Here is a 6,942-nt window from a genome sequence, read left to right on the forward strand (position 1 = left end):
TGTATTATTTGTTACAAGCAGTATTGTTGGGAGATCTCTTATAAGTTCTGTTTGCATTAATTTTCTTTTAAAAAGTTTACCTGTTTCAGAAACAGGGTACATATCAAGATGGGGTGTGTAGAGTGCACATAGTCTGTTGTACTGTAGGGTGCAAGGAATGGCAGCCTTGTCTTTGTCTGCATCACAATTGACTAGAAATAGTCCTTCGAGTGTATGTAGACATACAAGTGCTACATATCTCATACCTTCATTAAAGACTATGCTGCCATGTCAATCAATGACGGATCTAGGGCTAGACCTTGTGATTTGTGAATAGTGACTGCATATGCAAGAGAATGAGAGAATTGCTTGCTGAGTACATACATGTCTTTGAAAAGAAAGAATTGTGCTGTTGAGTGTCCCAACCTTTTAACTTCTGAAAGTTTGTCAAAGTGGATGTTGACAAACTGAATGCTGTTATCTGTCAAGAACCCAAAAAACCACCAGGGTGTTCTATGATGGGCTGGATAATTTCAGAAGGCTGACCAGTAGACGAAGAATTCTTCCCCCCGTTATACCTCACTGATGTTCAAATAAAAGACAGACAGAGAGATCGAGCAGTTGGAAGAGGAGACCACCCGAATCACCGTCTGCAGGAAAACAAAACAAACAGTCACCCAATTGAATCGAGAGGCAAGAAGCAGAACAACTTAGGATGACTGTAGAAGACCCACTGTATAGTTTCTTGAAAGATGCAGGTCAGTCTTGGGTGTAGGTGGTATGTCTCCTGGAGCCAAGAATTGGTTCTAAAAGAGATACCAGTAGATCAGAACTAAATACAAGAAAGGCTATAGGATGAACAGGTAAAGCAGAAATCTATAGGACTAAGGCAGAAAGATATTCAGATAGAGCTCTTACCGATTCCTGCTGTAGATGGGGACTGAAGAGTTCCTTATGTTTCTAATTGTTCCAACTGATGGGCGGGACCCGGTATCCAAGGAAACTATTCCCGACGGCACGAGGACGCCTAATAGTTCCCAAGTCACAAACTTATCCCGACGGCACGAGGACGCCTGTGCAACTTGCTGCATAGCGTCTCTAGTCCTAGCGCTAGGTGAACCCCATGATGGGGAAGCAACAGAAAACACAATCCTATAAACACTCCAGATCAGGTGGATGCTTGTAGAAAATCCAAACGCAAAGCAGAAGAAGTCCGTTGGGAAATCCGGGTCTGGCAATTCTGTGAGCAGTGACAGTGTAGAAGGATTAGGCAAGCGGAGTCCAATGTGCAATCCAGGTCTAGCAAATGTGCGGGCTGTAGTAGTACTAAAGGTTCGGGCAGATGATGTCCTTTAAGCAGTCTGGGTCTGGCAGCCAGTAGTGTAAGCAGCAGAACGTAAAATTACCAGAGGGAAGAGGAGGGGGCAAGGTATGGGAGTACCTGGAAGGGTCCAGAGGGGATTGAGCTGAGAGACCAGCCCAAACGTAAAATAGCGGGATACTGGATCTAATGCAGTAGGGGACAAAACAAAGTCCAAGATCAGGAAACAAACAGACCCACGAACATAGAGCAGAACGAAGGCAGCAGGTCTCAGAAGCGTAGAGGAAAAAGGCCAGCGTGAAGCATGGACAAAGCAAAGCAGGTCCAAACTTCAATCAGAAGCGCTGAGAAAAGGTAGGAGGTGGCTATAAACCAACCTATGAGTCATGTGACAGTGCGACTCGTGATTGGAGGACGTCCTCCGGACTTGCAGCATGACGTAGTCCGTATTCTTTGTTTTCATGGGGCACTTCCGGGTACGTGGTGTGTATCTGTACGCGTTCCTCATTTCCATGGCAACCTATAACGCGCCAGGAACGGGGAGCGCAACTGGAGCCGTGAACACGGCAAACTAAATTTCTGCTTGGCGCAGAACTTACTGCAGGAAATGGCATTAGCACGAGGTAGATTCCTGACAGTTTCCTCCCCCAAAGGTGCATCCAGTCCCCTGACAGTGTGGAAATGACCCAAGAGTCATGGGGCATGCACATTCTCAGCAGGTTCCCACGTTCGATCCGCGGGACCATAACCCTGCCAATCGATGAGATAATAACATTTACCGCCCCTCACTCTGGTATCCAATATGGCTCGAACTTCATATTCTTCAGTGCCATGTGGCGTTTAACCTTTCAATTTGGCCATCGGTCTGCGGATGATAGGAACTGGATAAGTGTTCCTGGATGCCAAAAGAAGCAGTGAGAGAGAGCCAGAAATGGGAAGTGAATTGAGAGCCCCAATCAGATATAATAACAGAGGGGAGACCAAAGAAATTAAATACATGTTTCAAGAACAAATCTTCGAGCACTGGTGCACTAGGAAGGCCCTGACACGGGACAAAGACTGCCATCTTTGTGAAGTAATCCACTACTACCCAGATGGTGTTGTAATTGTGTACCATGGGAAGTTCTACTATAAAATACATCGATATCATGGCCCAAGGTTGTTGAGGTACGGGTAATGGCAGAAGGAGACCCATGGGTTTGGTAGGTGTGAACTTACTTTGTGCACAAACGGCACAGGTTTGGACGTACTACCGTATGTCCTTGCGCATTCCAGGCCACCAGCACCAACGTTGTATGAGATCAAGAGTTTTTCTTATGCATGGGTGAGCTGAGTATTTAGCATCATGACACCAGGTCATGGCCATAAAACGTGTCTTGGGGTCCGGCAAAAATAAGCGACCCTGAATATAGGGTAGTGAATGGAAGATATCAAGGTTGTATTCCGTGATTTCTGGGGGATTACTGGAAGCCCACGTCTGGATGCTTGTTTTCAAGGAGGGTTGTGTAGTACAACTACAAACTACTTTGTTGGGAAGCACCATAGTATCTGCTCCCTCTGAGATGTGCAAATAGCCATGCATATGGGAAAGGGCATCGGCCTTGGAATGCAAGTGACCAGGTCTGTAGGTTACTGTGAATTCGAACATGGCAAAACATTCATGCCACCTCGCATGTCTAGACGTGGAACATTTGACAGATTTCATAGCCAAAAGATTTCTATGGTCAGTAAAAACATGGACCGGGTGGCGAGCCCCGAGTAAGTTGTGTCGCCATTCCTTGAAGGCATCTCTTATGGCCAGTAGCTCACATTCTGTGGTGGTATAATTGCGTTCATAAGTGGTGAGTTTTATAGAGAAATACGCTACCGGATGTAAAGCACCCGTATTATCACACAATTGTGACAAGATGTCACCTATTGCTATTCCAGATGCATCTGCTTTGCAATAAAAGGCACCTCTGGGTTTGGATGCTGGAGAACCGGAGCAGAAGTGAAAGCCGCCTTTAGAGAATCAAAAGCGTTCTGAGCCTCTTTAGACCATAGGTATTTGTGCTTGCTACTTGTCAATGAGGTGAGCGGAGCTACCATACCTGAAAAGGATCAAATGAAACGTCTATAAAAGTTTGCGAATCCCACAAATGATTGCATTGATTTCATGTTATCTGGGGCAGTCCAGTTCAAAACCGCCTTTACTTTAGCTCCGCTCACGCGTACGCCATGACTGGTTAGTTCATACCCCAAAAATTCCACATCAGATACATGAAACACACATTTGTCCCTTTTGGCATACAGACTGTTATCCCTTAAGCATTGCAACACTACCTTTACATGAACAACATGTTGTTGGTATGACGAGGAATATATAAGTATGTCATCCATATACATGACCTTGTACTGATCGATCATATCCCTGAATATGTCATTCATGCAGTTCTGGAATGTCGCTAGGGCACTACAAAGCCCAAATGGCATGACACAATATTCAAAGAGGCCAAACCGCGTCTTAAATGCAGTTTTCCATTTGTCACCCTCGCGTATCCTTATTAAGTTATAGGCACCCCGCAGGTCCAACTTAGTATAAATGACTGCAGCGCCTAACTGATCCAGTAATGTATTGATCAAAGGAAGCGGATATTGGCTCCGAATGGTTATGGCGTTCAAGGCCCTGTAATCTATACAGGGCCTCAAACCCCCCTCCTTCTTAGGAACGAAGAATAATGGGGAAGCAGCCGGGGAACACAAGGGCCTGATGAAACCTGTTTTAAGAGATTTGTCTATATACTCCTTTAACACCTAGGTTTCCCTTTGTGAATGAGAATAAATCCGGCCATTTGGAATTACTGAACCTGGAACCAAATCAATTGGGCAGTCGTATGGCCTATGGGGCGGCAGTTGCTTGGCCATACCTTTATCGAACACATCGCAAAAAGATTTGTATTCCACAGGCAGTGTTGTAGAAGTCACTGACCCCACCACTGAGATGGTATCCAACAAAGGTTGGCTCAGACAGGTGACTCCTGGGCCAGTCTCTCCGAAACAATGAGAGTCACAATAATCAGACACAAAACCGACTTCCTGTTTTTGCCAATCGATATCAGGATTATGCAGAGATAGCCAAGGAAGCCCAAGTATGACTTTGAATTGTGGGGCAGCAATTAGATCAAAAACAATTGTTTCTTTGTGACCACTGTCAGTTTCCATGAGTATGTCTACTGTCCGTTCCGTGACTAGACCAGACAATAATGAGGTGCCATCCGTAGCATTAACCATTTGCGGCCAATCCTTGGAAACCGTAGGCACACCTGATTCCCGTGCATAGACTATGTCCATATAATTTCCGGTGGCCCCTGAATCCAGAATAGCAGAAACAGACCATGCTTGGATCTGAGTGTGTGACAACGATACCGACATGGTAAAAGGAGACTGAATAATACCAATACTAGGGTCCTGGTAAACATGACTCAACAGGGGGACCCCCACTACTGATGAGTCCGGGAGTTTCCGTGTTTTTTAGTGGGTTTTCTTGGACACGACTGAATAAAATGGTCAGAAGATCCACAGTAAAAACAGAGGTTATTAGCCTTCCTATTCTCCCGTTCAGCTGGTGAGAGTGGACCACGCACAGCCCCGATCTGCATGGGCTCAGCAACCTGGCTATCGGTATCTGCACGGGGCTGAACTGGAATCACAGGTCTTCTCTCGCCTTTCCTTTCAGCCTTTCTGGCATCGATTTGCAAGACCAAATCCAACAACTCTGGGAAGTTGGCGGGTACTACTGGAACTGTGGCCAGGGTGTCCTTTAAATTCTCAGATAACCCTTTATAGAAGACAGAAGTCTTTTTGTCTTCTGGCCAATTGGTTTCTGTTACCAATTGTTTGAATTTAGCCAGGTAGGTAAGATGAGGAGTATCTCCTTGCCGCAAATTCAACAATTCTAGGTCAGTGACTTGCGTTTTGTATTCCGTATCAAACACACGGCTCATGGCATTTATGAGAGCATCACAGTCATAGAGCATGAAACTGTTTTCCTCTAATTACGGGTTAGCCCAAGCTGCGGCCGTTCCCCCCAGGTATGACAACACAAAGGCAGCTTTGGTGGTCGAGTCCGGGAACGAAGCATATCTTCACAGGAAATGTAACCAGCATTGGTTTATAAATGTCCTATATGTTTTCGGATCTCCATGAAACCTATCTGGGGCTGCCAGAGGGAACTGAGTGGACATGAGCACAGGAAAGGGGTCTTGACGAGGTGTCGGAAATCCTGATCCCGTAGCATTGGAGGGGGGCTGATGCACCCATGTCCATTAAACGAGAGGCAGATTGCAATTCATCAATGCGTTGATGTGTAGCTTGGTGTGCAGCGGTCATCTCAGCCCACAATTCGGAGACGAGTCGGGCAAGATTATCGAGGGCGCCAGATGTCTCCATGTTAAGGCTTCTGATTCTGTCAAGAACCCAAAAAACCACCAGGGTGTTCTATGATGAGCTGGATAATTTCAGAAGGCTTAACAGTAGATGAAGAATTCTTCCCCCCGTTATACCTCACTGCTGTTCAAATAAAAGACAGGCAGAGAGATCGAGCAGTTGGAAGAGGAGACCACCCGAATCACCGTCTGCAGGAAAACAAAACAAACGGTCACCCAATTGAATCGAGAGGCAAGAAGCAGAACAACTTAGGGTGACTGTAGAAGACCCACCGTATAGTTTCTTGAAAGGTGCAGGTCAGTCTTGGGTGTAGGTGGTATGTCTCCTGGAGCCAAGAATTGGTTCTAAAAGAGATAGCAGTAGATCAGAACTAAATACAAGAAAGGCTATAGGATGAACAGGTAAAGCAGAAATCTATAGGACTAAGGCAGAAAGATATACAGATAGCGCTCTTACCGATTCCTGCTGTAGATGGGGACTGAAGAGTTCCTGATGATTCTAATTGCTCCAACTGATGGACGTGATCCGGTATCCAAGGAACCTATTCCCGACGGCACGAGGATGCCTAATAGCTCCCAAGTCACAAACCTATCCCGACGGCACAAGGAAGCCTATGGCACTTGCTGCATAGCCTCTCTAGTCCTAGCGCCAGGTGAACCCCATGATGGGGAAGCAACAGAAAACACAATCCTATAAATGCTCCAGATCAGGTGGATGCTTGTAGAAAATCCAAACGCAAAGCAGAAGAAGTCCGTTGGGCAATCCGGATCTGGCAATTATGCGAGCAAAGACAGTGCAGAAGGATTAGGCAAGCAGAGTCCAATGTGCAATCCGGGTCTAGCAAATGTGCGGGCTGTAGTAGTACTGAAGGTTCGGGCAGACGATGTCCTTTAAGCAGACCGGGTCTGGCAGCTAGTAGTGTAAGCAGCAGAACGTAATATTACCAGAGGGAAGAGGAGGGAGCAAGGTACGGGAGTACTGGGAAGGCAGAGGGGATTGAGCTGAGAGACCAGCCCAAACGTAAAATAGCAGGAAATAGGGAACTAAGGCAGCAGGGGACGAAACAAAGTCCAAGATCAGGAAACAAACAGACCCACAAACATAGAGCAGAACGAAGGCAGCAGGTCTTAGAAGCGTAGATGAAAAAGGCCGGCGCGAAGCGAGGACAAAGCAAAGCAGGTCCAAACTTCAATCAGAAGCACTGAGAAAAGGTAGGA

This window comes from Ambystoma mexicanum, chromosome 4q (genome assembly GCF_040938575.1).
Source record: "Ambystoma mexicanum isolate Mex_15411 chromosome 4q, UKY_AmexF1_1, whole genome shotgun sequence".
Classification (NCBI taxonomy): Eukaryota; Metazoa; Chordata; class Amphibia; order Caudata; family Ambystomatidae; genus Ambystoma; species Ambystoma mexicanum.